At 40.3% G+C, this 15,035-nt stretch overlaps 1 protein-coding gene across 14 annotated transcripts in view; it reads right to left on the bottom strand.

The window, feature by feature from the left end:
- Positions 1-15,035, bottom strand: part of DMC1 (DNA meiotic recombinase 1) — a 32,836-nt gene that overhangs the window by 15,253 nt on the left and 2,548 nt on the right. For 10 of the 14 annotated variants that reach the window (XM_075051961.1, XM_075051965.1, XM_075051971.1 and 7 more), the window contains 7 exons: positions 14,819-14,897; positions 11,547-11,646; positions 10,726-10,761; positions 7,944-8,016; positions 5,716-5,854; positions 1,619-1,799; positions 483-593 (listed from right to left, as the gene is read on the bottom strand). The gene's annotated coding sequence lies outside the window, so the exon portion shown is untranslated. Of the gene's footprint in view, positions 1-482; positions 594-1,618; positions 1,800-5,081; positions 5,255-5,715; positions 5,855-5,930; positions 6,908-7,569; positions 7,679-7,943; positions 8,017-10,725; positions 10,762-11,546; positions 11,647-14,818; positions 14,898-15,035 lie in introns of all 14 variants that reach the window. The other 4 variants (XM_075051964.1, XM_075051962.1, XM_075051966.1 and 1 more) reach the window with 4 other exon arrangements.

The following is a 15,035-nucleotide window of genomic DNA, read 5'->3' as shown; positions in this document are numbered from 1 at the left end:
CCTCCAGCGGCAGGAGAGGTGCTCGCAATAAGATACACCACTGTCATCTGTATTTCCTCTCACTTGAGATCTTATACCAGTTCAGCCAAGACAAGACCCAAGTCAAACCATTACCATAAGAATATTAAGTATACAGCTGATTTTTTCATCCTCACAAACCATTTTAATCCATGGTTGCAGTAGGGAAATCATGTGAGGGTTTTTTGGTTGGCTGGTTTTGATTCAGATTTATGTGGATCAAATGGACTAGACTCAAATATACAAGCTAATGCCTTCTCTGAACTTTCAAGTTGGCAGTTCGCCTGTTCTTAACCAGGACAGAATAATCAAATATTTGGCCTTCCAGAATATAACAGATGAAGATTCAGCCTGGGATATGAGTGTACATTTATGTCTGAATTGTTTTGGAAGAACTATGCCTTCTGGTTTCCATAGGAATGCATTTCACTTAAAGTTGGTCCCAGACTAAAACTGTGACACACCTGAAATCTTCCCAGAATTGCAGAATGCTTCTGGGCAAAGATGCAGCAATTTCTTCATATTCTTCAGCTCTCTCTTCTCTAGCAGCAGTTGTTTGGTTGGGTTTTTTTCCCCTATAAAGTTGAAAATACATATTGGGGCATAGAGAGGGGAAGCGAGAGAAAGAAAGAACACTGAATATTTCAAAGGCAATCCAAGTATTAACAAGGTAAAAACTTTATGTCTCCTACAGCAAAGGAATATAGAGTAAAAGTCCAGCATCACTTTGGAAGTTACGTTAGCTATTATATCCCCCAAATTACCCAAATCCACAAAACACGATAGCCTTGTATTGATAGCTCACTTTAGCTACTCCCTTAGTCACATCAGAATTAACCATTACTGCTTCCAAAACAAAATCTGCCAAAAACCTTTCTGCGAGGAAGCACTAGGCAAACAGATTCCACTTCAGTCAGTCTCAGGGAAAGGCCTTTAATGTGCCCCATGGAATTTGTACTAATTAACTCCGCACATCACAGCTTGCTCCTCTTTCTCCATGCCCGAAAGCTCTTCTGAAAACCCCTGTTAACTAGTGGGTTATACCTCTAGCAAACGAGAAGAATAGCAGAACTGAATTCAGGTTATCAGAACACAGTAGGATGAATCCACACAAATTTTTTGTACTTAAGGAATTCTTGCTTATCTTTCTGCCACTTCTGGTCCAAATCCCTCATTTATCTTGCAGTGCCTCTGGTACACTTCTTTGAATGTCGCGTCCATCTTGTGAATATGCCTGAAACTCTGCATATGTTGGTGTAGGCTTTAGGTTTTACATAAAGGAAACAACCTTGCCTATGTTTTCCTTCTCTTTGGTCAGAACTAAGATGAACTGCAAAAGCTGTATGCTTACAGTAGGTCTCAGGATAGGACTGGCAAAATATCAGACCAGCTAAGCTTCATCGTTCAGACTGGAGCAACAAGAGGGCTCCATTGTTAAAATGGAATTACTGGAAGGAATTGAGATGGTACTGTGAGACCGAGTGATGGCTCTGTCCCAGTCTTCAGATCCTTAGGCAAAGTCTTGACAAAATACTCAATACTACACTGTTGAGAGTGATCCTGCATTAAAACGACACAGATTTTGCTACCTCTAATTTACCTTGAGTTAATCATTACGGATATGTTATAGGATTAGAGATCTCCCTTCTGTGTATCAAGATGTTCTGTCCAGACCATGGTTCAGCATTGCAGCTCTGGAGGAGATGATGAGATAGAGGGCTGTGCCCAGTGGTGTTAAAGAGGTGCCAGGTCAAGTCAGGACCACAACAGGTTGGATGTGACTGGAGAAGAAAAGCAGCCAAAGATAACTTACTGATATCAAAACACCGACTAGAGAATTCAGGCACGGGTATTTTTCTAAATGAAAAATAAATAATCTGTATGTCAACTATACAAATGCAGTAAGTGATAGCAGTCCAAGCACCATGAGCCTCATTTTTTTTGTGTTCATTTTAATAGGTGATTGTGAAATAAGTAATTCGTTATCTATAACAAAGGGTGACATGATAAAAAAAAAATGCAGACTGGAATAAACAAAGCCACTTTTAAGCTTTGCAAGACCTAAACTCAGAGGCATTCTGGAGACACGCATCAGTATATCATATGCAGAGTCTATCAAAAAGACAAAGGAGGTAAGAAAAGCAATCCCTTTTGAGAATGCACAAGGAATTTTTTATCTAAGGTAAAAAAGCAAACTAGTAATAGAGAACAATAGGACTGGAAGGGACATCAAGAGATTATCTAGCTCAAAGCAGAATCAGCTAAACTTGGCAGATGTTTGTTTGCCTGTGTAGGCTGTGGATTTTCTTTTATCAGAGGTTTTTGAGAAAGAACCAGGCAATTTCAGTGCTTGACTATCCTTGCCATTACCCTTGTTTTCCATCATTCACTACGTAATGCAATTTTGTCTGTAAAAATATGCAATATACTTTGAGCTAACTTCTAGTTTTAAAAGGTCAGATAACTGGGACTCTAATTCTTGCATTCTTGTGTTTTCTAGCCCAAAAAAAGAAAAAATGCCAGCATATCTAGTTCTAAAAAAATTGCTGAAACCTGATGGATGTTCTGGTAATGTGTACAGCTTGCTTCTACCTGCTCCTGGCTTTTGGGGCTAATGGCTTTTGGAGCTAAAACATTGTAACCATGTAGCCCTGCAATACAGTACTGCCATCCTCAGTAATTTGCCATAAGCTTTGTCCTGAATTTGCAAGGCCTCAGGACTGAGGCTTGTCAGGCTTGCTTTGTTTGAACTTCTCTCAACCCTTCTGTACTTTTTACTTGGTTAGCTGTGACAGCAGTTTCTGTAATTGACCAGGTCTATGGCTAATTTGTTTTACTTCTGTTTATCTGCGTGTGGTACAGCCATCATTTTTATATAAATAGCAGTAACAAAAAGTTATTCTGCATAGAATGACAGATTTATGACTAGCACAAGGATGTAATGTAGAGAAATACCAGCCTGGTGCAATAGCAGAGGCCTTGAGAAATGGGGACACAAGATGTGCAGAGGAGTACTGGCATGCAAAGATAACTGGCAAGGCAGAGGCTTGGCACTAGAGACCTGATGGCTATGAACAACTCGCTGGTGATCAAAGAAATGCTGACCTGGAGCTGGATGAAACCAGTTTTAGGAGTAACAAAAATAGTAACTAACATATATAATAGGCACCACATACTATAAAATCAGATGTAGCATGGCACTGCAGACCAATGAAGAAAGGTGTAAATGCATGCTAGCAAACATATAAAAATGACACCAAGCGGATCCTAGAGCAAGGAAGGAGAAACAATCTACATGAAGATAATATTCTCCCAGCAAAGGACTCCAGATGCTGACAACTCTCTGTATCACCCCCCACACACACCAGAATGAAACCACCAACCTTACGACCCACAGAAGCAGTGGAAGGGCGAGTGAAATACAAGGAAAAGGGCTAGAAGCCAAGAAGTGTATGTGTTTATGTGTTACCATTTTATGGAAGTACTCTAACTGCATTATTATCCTTTCTCTTTCTGCAAGTTATATCTGGGTCAATAATCATTAAACTCTCAAGATTTCAATTATACTAGCAATAAATACTTGACTTTAATTATACACAAGGTACCCTTCCTCTTTGTCCATAAACAAGCTTTTGAGTGCAGCATTTTTGGGCTGACATACCCACTTCTTAATTTCACTGGGAGCTGATAAATTCGTAGAAACTCAAGGATTGCCTGAGCTAACAAGCAGACCAGGAGCAAAACTGACAGACATAGATTAAGTGCTTATCCTGGTTGTAGCTAAAATTCAGTCCTTTAAAAAAAAAAAAATAAAAATCTATCACTGAGCAGATTTCTAACCTATGCTAATAGATATAAAAAAAATAAATCTATTTTAAAGTAGCTTTTTCATTTTTAACCAAGTAATTCTTCCTGCTTGGGATGCTGGTGCTGTGACCTGCAATTTATCAATGTTGGCACAAAAATCTCTATTGCAAGAAATGAAATGCATTTGGGGAAATATATTACTCTGAATTGTGAAATGTATACTTTGGGAGATACCAGTCTTTTTTAAACTGGGAAAGCTTTCTAAATAGCTTTTGCAAATTCCAAAATAACTGCTCTTGACTAACTCCACATACATGGATTTTTGTTCTGGAATAAGTGCACCTTGTTCTACTTTAGCTTAAGCAACTTTATGATAAACAGGAATAACAGACTAATTATGAAATAAGACTGCCCACATATGTTGCTAAGTGGGAGCAGTAATTGCAGTTACATATATCTTTGTTCACTTGAATTGACCTCCAAGGTCAGATAGAAGTAGGATGAAGCAAGCTATAGAAAAATTTATTCGCTCTGAAACTGTTACCACTCTTCAAAGTCAGTGACCATGCCACTGACAAGCTTGCATTTGAATTAAAGCCCAGTCGCAGGCCTGGTTAAAGTCCACGGGGGAAATATTTTCATTTCACTAAGTAAACCAAAAGAATTGATTAAATGTTCCTCTGCTCACAGCAGATGAAATGGAAAGCCATCACCCAAGGGAATGAAGTACATAATGCGGCCGGTCAGGCCCTAGGGCTAGGCCTGAACAGACTGCAGAGCGTGGCCAGGCTTGCACGCTCCCCCTAACTAAGGTCTCCTGTTGCAGCTCTCCGAGTTAGATCAAGCTTCGATTTGAGCCAGCAGGGCATTATGCTCTCCCTTATCTAAACGGCTTTGCATTTCTCCTATTTGTATTCACTCCAGTGCTCATCTGAACAATAAAAAAAGAAAAGATGGGATCAGGCAGCTGGGGCATGGGGAAGAGAGACAGAGAAAGCCTGCCTCAGCAAGGTGTCGGATCAGTTTTGCCATGTGGTGGACTCTCACCATTCCTGCAGACAGAGGGACTTCTCTGGGACTGAATGCAAATACAGGAGGTAGAGTTTGCCTGGCAGCAGCTGTACACATTGGTGCATGAGACAGGAAAAGAGAGCGAAGCAACAGGGATTATCGCTTTAGGAGGAAGCTGAGGCAGAAAACTTGATTTAACCACCATAGCTCATCAGAAAGGGAATTAAAACAAGATAATTGCTCACGGATGCATCTGCCATGCTGCAGAACACAGGACTACGTGTGTATTCTTCACACCAAAGAAATTCTGACTCCCAATACAAACAGGCTAGAAGTACTGCAAACACTGTCTTAACTGTTATGGCCAAAAGAGTCAATGCTTCTCTAACTTATTCACATGCCAGCATTGAACGTTAATCTGAAAAAAACACAAAGCAAAGCAGCTTTATCCACAGAACATAGGAGAGCAGAGTTTTCAGTGTTACAGCTAAAAAAAGCATAATTCATAGAATGGTTTTTAGTTTTCCTTTCTCTAACACATTCCAGCTCACAGAAGCTGAGTGCTTCTGTTGTCACGTAGGTTGAATAATGACTTTTGAGTATATTGCTCTGTTTTGTACTCAGGGCAGCATTTTCATTGGCATGCTTCAGAAAGAAGAACATATTTAAAGTGCAGCTAATAGAAAATTTGTAATTTCCAGGTCACAGCAGAATTCACTGGTCACATCAAATAATGGCATTTTACAAGAAAAACATTTTTAAGTTTACACTTAGAGGTTTAGCACTGGTATTTGAGACATTTCTTCATTTAAAAAAAACCCCAAACTTTGAAGAGCCTCTACTTGGAAAACTAATAATTTTCACAGTGTTTCCACATACCTTATGAGTTTGGAAAAGTTTAGGCTTTCTAGCTCAGCCTCTCAGTTGGTAGGAGCTTTTCTTTTAAACCAGCCATGCTGCAGAACTGAACGTGCTCTTCTTTTGGCCAGTTTTCCACTCTTGGCTTTGCCTGCTGCTTCTGCAAGTGAGTTTGTATGTAAACCACAGGGGAAAAAAAAACCCCAACAAAAACCAAAAAAAACCCCCAATCTTACTCCATTTGTATTCCATATGTTTGCCAGGCTACTGGCCAGAAGAAATCATAAGCAGTTTGTTTTTCAACCCCTAAAACTTGGATAGGCATCAACTGCATCATCATACAGTTATTTTTAGCTTAGAATAATATTTAGAGCTCTCAGGAGTTGTAATTAGCTTTAAAATACTGTGTTTCCTTGATTTTTCTACACATAGAGCCTTAATTTTCAGTAATGGTCCAGCTAATAATTTTCTTCAATCTTGCGCCTTTAAACTTCAGAGATTCATTAGCCTGACTATTCTTGTTTTATCCTTTGTTCCCCTTTCCTTGGATTACTACGCTTTCTTTGCCAGCCTTACTGGAACTGTGTCTATTTCTTAAACATTTCCTCTGTCCATATCTGAAGAAAGCTTTTAATCTCTCCTCCTCATCTTTTTGCTGAATTGGTGATTATAAATGGCATATAGGTGTCTCTGAAACTCGGTGCAGGTGCACAACTCCCACTTGGTTCAATATACCCCAGTACTTCCTACTGCAGTCTTTCTTCCTGTCTTGTCTCTCCCCAGTTATTTTCCCACCGGATTAAGGCAGCACTTCCTGCTTTAATGGCCAGGCAATCCAAGACAGAGGACTAGGTCAGAGTTTCTGAGACCAGATTTCACACGTACTCATTGCCCTAAGAACAGAGGTCACAAGACAAGCAGGAAAATCACATGACATTTTAATTTTTATTTCAAAATAATATTCAGTATTGAACTGCAGCCATGAGATGTTCCTAACTGACCAGCCACTGTTCCCCACCCTCAGCTACCACAGCGCTAATGCAGCAAAAGCAAATTGGAGATAAGAAGCTGATGAGAATTACCACCATCCTTCATCCCAGGCTTTTGTAAGGAATGACTGAGCAGCTTTGAAGGAACTCTCTCTAAAGTAAAAGCATCTGCGAATCAGCTCAGGCGTCTGAACTATCTGGGTGGAGGACTTTTCTGGGTCTTGCTTCAGAAGGAATTCAAGCATATTTGATAGGAAAAAAAAAGGCAGGGAAGGAAATTCCAGACACAGCTAGAATAAGTGTGCAGTATATAGTTTTTTCACCAACACTAAAGTTCCTAAAGAGCAACTGCTAAAGGAAGCCTGTTGAGAAGCACACAATGCTACAGACTTCAGAACTGTCATCATTAGGAGACTAAAACTGTATCCAAAGCACTAAGGTTTGGAAGCTGTACTTGTCAATAGTTCAACACAACAGAAGTTGTTTCAACTCTCTTAGAGGACCTGCTTCCAGAGAAAGGAGTGAAGTCCTCTCACCTATTCTTCTCAGGAAGACAGAAAGTTTTAACAGGTACAGGGAAGGGACCTCACTGGCTTAGGGACAGAATCTGTGCAGAAAAACTGACAAAAGAGAAACACTAAGGCATGCAAAGCAATCCCACTTCCACACTCCCTTTACACAAGCAACTGCCCTTAAGAATCTCTTCTGTATTGCAGGGCTTATGTGGATGCCAACAAGATCAGCTATGTCAGCAGGAGACAGAAAAATTCACTCAATCTATCACATCATCTCCCATCCTTCTCCAAACACTGCATCACCTCTCTAGGATGAGATGCTATTTTTAGTCTTCTAGTTTTAAGCATATGTGGAGACTGCTTCCACTTACTTTCCTTCTTATCCTTTTCAAGCTCTGCATCTCGGGTGTGGAAGTCTGAAATATTAAATATTAGCCATCCGGATTCCCCCTGCCTAGCACATGTCAGCGAATCCAATACCTAGGGAAGTATTTGCACTAATTAGGCACACACAAAAGGGATACACACACAAGCAGCTTTGATGGGTTCCAGCTGCCTGGGATTGACAAACATACACACATATATATATATACACACACTCTCCTGCTTCTCATATGGGGAGCACATACTATAGCATAGCAAAGGCCTTCAGAACAACAAACCTGAAAAGTCTTAGTAAAATAAATAATATTTTACTTTTTCTTCCCCATTCTATACCTGGAAAAGTCACTGTTTAATATTTTACCTGTTGGGACTTGGAAGACTTTGCTTGTCTGATGAGGTTGGTACTTGCTAGAAGCTTGTCCATGTCCCAGTTCCTTCAAGAAAAACAAAAGGCAGAAAAACTTTGAGTAATTTACCATGGTGGTAGCATTAATGCCTTAATTCTCATGTATTCTCTTTAAAAAGTCTAGCCCATCCACAAGTGAAACATAGCTGTTTCTAGGGCAAAATACAGCAGCCACTAGCGGTAGCAGCATCACACTGCAGTCATGGGAAAAGAAATAAAAACAACCTCTCCTGCTGAAATCGCAGGAGAAATTTCAGGGTCATAGAAGGCAATTACAGGCTTGCAAGATAGCTATGACACCAGGGTAATGTCCTGATCTAGTAAAAAGTACCTGATGGAACTATTCTGTAAAACACCCAGCCAAGTCAGCTGCCTCCAACAGAAGCAAGTTTGGAAGATTTCTTCCCTCAAGATTTATTGACTCCATGAATTGCTTTAACAAAATTAACAAAGCACAACACCCTCGTGTGTTTCAATGTGCAGATCTGGGTAAAAAATGACACTAACGTCACATGGTTACTGTATTTCTCTCTAGGCCAGTTTTAGAAGCAAACCAATTTCTCCCAAATAGCCACTCCCTGCATAATTACTCAGTGAAATATGTTTTCCCCCTTGCCACTCCACAGTGACAAAGCCGCACTGGTAAGGGGTTTTTTCTAACTCTCTGTAACGGCAAGACCCTGGCTGTGGTGAGAGAAATTGATATAATGGCAGCATGGCAGTATCACTTTGATGATATTTAACTCTAAGCAAAGACAGGGATTTCAAAGAATAAAAGTGATCTGGAGCCTGGCAGGATTGCTCTACTAGTGTATATTAAAAGAAAAAAATATGCCAAACTCGATTTAGCTTGGTCAAGAAAGCAGAAGTTGTTGCTTCCACTTGTTGACAGACATGTGACAGCACAAACTTTCATTACAAAACTATGTAGAAATCAGCAAGAGGAAAGCTGAGTAAATTGTGCATTATGCTGAGAGAAGTCCTCTGCAATATGAGTAAATATAAAAGAAAATGCTTGATAGACGTAATTTCAGATTTTAAGGAGAATAACTTGCTCTCCTGCCAGCTTGTTTTCCAGGGCTCTAGATTTTAACAGACCAGGCAGACTTTATGACTGATCATCTATTTCTTTTCCCCCTCTTCATCATATAATACAGGAAAAATCACGAAGTGTATAACAATACACACATTGTTCTTAAGTTCAATTTAAGAACCAACTACATAATTCAATTTATTTCCAAAGCATTTGTAGAGAAATAAATGACTAACTCTACCAGTACCGACTTTGAACATTCTCACTGGCTTCTGTATCAGGTTCAGCGTTCCCAGCCTCCTATTAATGCAGCCTCTGTGTACAGTTACCGCTACCATTCCTTCCACCGTTCATACTTTTTTCCATGCTACTTTGCCCAAATATCCTTCTCTTGCTTTTTTTTCCTTCTGCCTTACTTTGCTCTTTGTGCTTAGAACTTTTCCTTTCTTTGTGTGACAAATAACCATCTTTTCCTTTCTCCTGAACCACTAACAAAAAAACGTCTAAAAAACCCAATGAATTTCTATTAGACATTTCAAAGTAATTTGCTACTCTGTATCCAAGTACAGTGGTAATGCTCTTGCATTAGTCCATCATCCAGGTCATTCAGGTCCCAAGATTTCAAAACGGGAATTAAATCAGAGGCTTATAATTAAACAGCAGAAAGATAAAGTGCCAGGCACCTGCAGTTCCCATTGACTGCAAAGTAAATGCTTATTATGGAGTGTTTTGGAAAGTGTCACTACTTGACTAGGTGACTAAATATAAAGTTAGGACTTTTTTTTTGAAATTGCAATCCCCATTTTTTATCGACTTGATTATCCTTATTTGCAGCTTGTTGGACACTGGCTCACCTGTCTCAATTTCAATTACAAGCTTTCCTGTGTTCTACACAGGGTCTGACATACTGACACAATCCCTGACGACAAGTTATCACTACCAGTTGTCTAATCTTGGAACTGAAGTAGCACATTACTTTAGTGGTAAATGAATGAATGAATTGTGAGAACAGCCTGTCTGCTGACCCATGAAAACAATTTAGCTTTCTTTCAGACTGACAGGATTTAAATCTTCAGAGACTCAGATTTTCACCTGCTTGTATTTCCAAAATGAATCAAATAACATAGAGGTGCGAGCTGGGAACCAGTTTCTAAACATGACAGACCTTCCCTCCGAGTAACATTAAAAATATGAGATTCTTCACAATATGTAAGCACTTGGTGCGTAAGTCAAAGTTAAGTATCATTTTCCCTGTGCCACATTCTCTGCTTACTTCTTTTCTAAAGGAAATCCCTGCTCTATCTTGGCTGGAGAGTACAATATAGACAGCGAGTGTCACCTGCGGAATGATGACCTGCAACGAGCGAGAATCCCTAAACAGCAAGGGAAGTGCAAAAGGTGCTTGTGGGGCATGTGTTTGAAATTAGTAAGATCAAACTTAGAAAATGAGAAGACTGCTGAGGACTTCAAGAAATTCTTTCTGAATGGTTAAGGAACAACTCCTTTTTCATGTAATCTGACAAACTGATCAAAAAAAAGAAAAACAAACCCCAAACTGACAAACTTCTCAGTAATAGGAACAAGATGAAGAGGTCAGCAATGGATACTTTTAATGAAAGCCTTAGCTTCTGTGACACATCCACTTACTGGCTGCACATCTTTGTGAACATATTTTTATCCTACATTCTTGTACGGAGTGCTTACCCGTCTTCTCCGGACTGCTTGCCATGTTGAAGGAATCTGGAAAAGGGAGGCAGAATGAAAAAAACAATTCATAAGTTCAGAATCCAAGACTTGGAACCAAGTTTATGCAGAGAGGGTACCCTCCATAAGGCTCATTTTGCTTGGGCATTCAATGCAAATTCAAAATTCATATTTTCAGGGTTCTCTTTCCCTTGTGAACCAATGAAGATTCTGCTTTACTGCTACTGCACATACTGACACCATCCAGCTATTTATATGACAACTGTTGAGCTATCATGACCACCTTCTACCCAGCCCTAGTAGGTCTCACGTTTGCATCCCTTGCTACCCCAGGGAACAACACAGAATTAAGACAGGAAACCAAACCAAAACAAGCAGATCTCCCATTTACTGCTCTAAGTACTACAGTACCCAGCCTTCACAGGTCTCGTAGGAATGGGTTCTAAATCTCCTGGTGTCCCTGAATAGCTTTTACGCCAGGCTAGTTCAAGCCATCAGTGAGCAGTCACCTGCACTCCCCAAAAGCCTGAAAAACTACCTCATCTTCATATAAGCCTGCAGCAGATACCCAGGAACTGGAAAGGACTTTCCGGGCCACACAGTCCATTCTCATGCTACTGCAGACACCACATCATCTAAAGTCCATGTTACTTCCAATTTTTGCCTTTGATAAAAGGCCATCCACAAGCATACCTTTCTAACACAAAGAATCAGTACAGAGTAAGACCTATAGATCAAGACATCCTGAGAAGAAAAATGACCACCCGGTTTGGATACAAAACTCCTATTTAGATTAGCAGGTACTAGGGAGAACTGCTTACATCAGTGTTCTTATGACTTTCCCCTCCCTCTGGTGATGACAGGTTGTTCATCTTGAGTTTTTCTGGTTCCAGCTGGCAATAGTCCCAGTTAGTGTAGCTTCTTGGGGTTGGTAGCATGGCAAAGTGGAGAAAAAGAACAGTCAAGGAACGTGGAAGAGAACACAATACTTAGCACTTTTCTCCCATCTTCATAGTGTGCTATACACACTGAACTTCTCCGCATCTCACGACGCAGTTCACTTGTTTGTATGGACAAAGCACAGTTGATCTTCATCTAAGGCATGAGATAAAATAAGCTTAGAAGGGGATTCAGAACACAGGCCCTGTTTGCTCTCCCTTATAAACAACACCACAGCCCGAGGGCCTAACATCTTGTCTCCAGCAGCTGCCAGCTACGGAGGGTTACAACAGAGCTTAAGAAACCGACCCATACTGAGAGGTCCTTTCCCTGGTATAGCCTCCTTGCATCTGCCAATCGGGAATTTACAGACTGCAGGTTTAATATTTCATCATTCCCTGGAAAGGACATCTTAAGTGACCCACAGAAATAGATGAGTGTGAAAGTAAGAGACAAAGAGAAGAATTAAAAGACAGACATGGAAGCAAGCAAGGAGTAGCCAGGTAATGGGAACAGAATGACATGGAGCTTAAAACAAGTTTTCACTGCTGTGTGGACTGCACGTGTCTCCTGGTCACCAAGGTCAGCCTCATGGCAAACTCTGTCAGGAAGCAATGGATTCTATCCAGAGCACGTGAGCGGGTGAGCTGCCCGCATATTGCTTAAACTCTTTAAGGTGAGCAGTGCAGCCAGAATGCTGAACAATGATTGGAAAACCTCTTCAGAGGCCTGGGAGCTTTGTATACAACATCATGGCTTCATATATGCTTTTTCTGGATACATGTTTTACACATTAGTACATATAAAAAAGGCCCAAGTAAACAAATGTAAACGTGTGGAATGTGTATGTGTGAATTCAGGGAAGGAGGGCAGAAACTGAGTTTGAAAGACAAGGGCTAAGTCTGTTTGCAGCCTACAGCTTGCACAAGCTGCATTTCCTGACAGGACCAAAACTACTCTCACCTATCATCCATTTTGAAATTGCATCACAAAGCTGTGTCTTGGGACTCATCAGTACCGAAATATGATCTTGGGAAACCAGAAAGAAGCAGATACGCAAGGCTTGACTCAGCAGCGAAGAGAAAAAACTGGGGTTTAAGGAAAGAAAATTGACAACTCTATACTTTTTAGTTAAGAGATCACGGACACACTGTTCTTTTGAATAACAAAGTCTACATTTCAGCCAAAGCAATGACTGCTGCTTTGAAGAGCCAGTAATTACAGAAAGAAGTGCACCACTTGGCAAAAAAAGGATGAAAACATTTCTCCTTCCCCCTTTCTTTAAAGAAGGTCATGTTAGCAAAAGAGAACAATCAGACAGACTGTTAGTGCAGATATTTAGAACTTTTAGGAGACAATAAAAGCCTGCTGTGGAAAGTGAAAGAAAATTAAAAACCCGGGAAGAAGTAAATAACTAAAGGAGAGAAGGCAGAGGTGAATTAGGGGCAGGCGTATTCGTTGGGTGAAAGCTAGAGGGCAGACTTGAGTGACTAAAAATCAAAACCGTGCTTTATCCCATTTTATCATTTTACTTACGTTATTAAGAGCTTTACTATCCAGAATACAAAGGCATGAACTTTTCTGGCTATCACTTGGTGATTCAATGCAGGGTCACCACCCGTGACACCCCAGTATCCTCAAAAGTTACAGTACAACTGATGGTTGGATATTAGGATTCATGCAATAGTTAATTTATAGATGCCTGCACAGCACTCCGAAAAACTCTTATTTGTAGAATAAGTATTAGTTTAAGATTACTCCTGTGGGGATGGGTTTCTCCATCTCATTTCACCATCCTGGTGTTTTCTTTGCCTAGCTATAAGCACTTTAACGAGGGCCTCCTGGTGGTGGAATCTGCAACAGTCAAGCAGGAGGAAAGCATAATGTTTTGCAAAGCAGTGACACAGCTGTTCTTCTACCTCTCGAGTTGGCTATAATGAAAAGAAACAGAGAGAAAAAGAGGTGTCTGCTTTGTCAATAAGTGAGATATGTAATATCTAGGATACTAAAAGAAGGGACATCATTAAATGCAGAGTACTGAGGCGACAGAAATTACCTCACTACTGAAGAAATTAATGGGGCATGGAATTAATTTCAATATGCCAAAAAAAAAATTATTGTATAGGTTTTAAACACAGTCTCATTTAGCCCACCAGTCAATGTAGCAAGTTTCAAGCAGCAAATATTACAATAAATATGTTCTTTGACATCAGAATAAGCCTAGAGTAAGTCTATGGAATTCACCAGTCAGTGGGGTTTCCTTATAATTATTGATATAAGAGAGAACAATAATAATCCCACAGTGTATATTAAGAAAGGCAAGAGAAAGTCTATGGAGTTAAAAGCAGCTCTGACACCATCTAAGCTATAGATTCTGTATTGCTTGTGAACCAAAAAAGACGAAAAAGATGCTCCAAATTAGGCTACTGAGAACAGCTTGGGTCTATTCCAAAATCTCCACATTGTCATGTGCTACAGCCCTATCTTCGTCCTCTCACTCTCTCAGCTTTCCACCAGTGTTCCTAAAGATGTCTTCATAAAAAGATACGTAGCTTCCTTACACAACGACTGTGATATGCAGGTTCTTCACCATTTGATAAGCTTTTGCAGATGCTAAGTGATATCTCTAGTTATTGTACTGGGGGAGAGAGAGTGCGCTAGGTGTTCACTTCCCCACAAAGTGACAGGCATAGAAGGATGCACAGCACTACACCATAATGCTTTTAGCATCGCTTAAAATCATACGTCAAACTACCCACTGGCAGGAGAACACCACAATACATTGAGAGGCAATGCTAGAAACGGGAACGGTCGGCTCTTGTCTCAGTATCTACCTGACATAAGTAGCGAAACAGCGATGAAAAGCTACTGCCAGGATAGCCTGAGAGATTGGTGCAGCAAGGAAATTCCACAGTATTTTTTGAGGAAATGGGAGTCTGGCAAGAAATGAAATTTAGTAAAACCATGCAAAAGAAGAAAGATTGCAGAAGCAAATCACACTGAAAATCAGACACTGAACCTCCTTCTCTTGCTCTCAAACTTCAGGAGCAGTTTTCTGAACTCTCATTCACAAGCCCTACCAACTGTGAAACAATTCACACACTGATTAGCACCCGTGCACACAGCAATCCAGCACACAGCAGTATGCACTCACCTCACATGCCAAGGCAGTGGGGATGGGCTGCGTGGCTTTTTCTGAGTCTCTGCCTCAGAGGAAGAGGCTGTCGGAGATTCTCTCTGTCAAGAGAATTACTGTGAGACCCTGGATTAATGAGACACTTTAGTTTTACAATAATTATAATGTATTACTACAATACTCATCCTGCTTAGTGCAAGGAGAACACAAGGGTCACAACTGTGTTGAAACACGC

The sequence above is a fragment of the Buteo buteo genome, chromosome 19, assembly GCF_964188355.1.
Source record: "Buteo buteo chromosome 19, bButBut1.hap1.1, whole genome shotgun sequence".
Lineage (NCBI taxonomy): Eukaryota > Metazoa > Chordata > Aves > Accipitriformes > Accipitridae > Buteo > Buteo buteo.
Note: the sequence above shows the minus strand (reverse complement) of the source record. Positions and strands in the feature narration are given on the sequence as shown.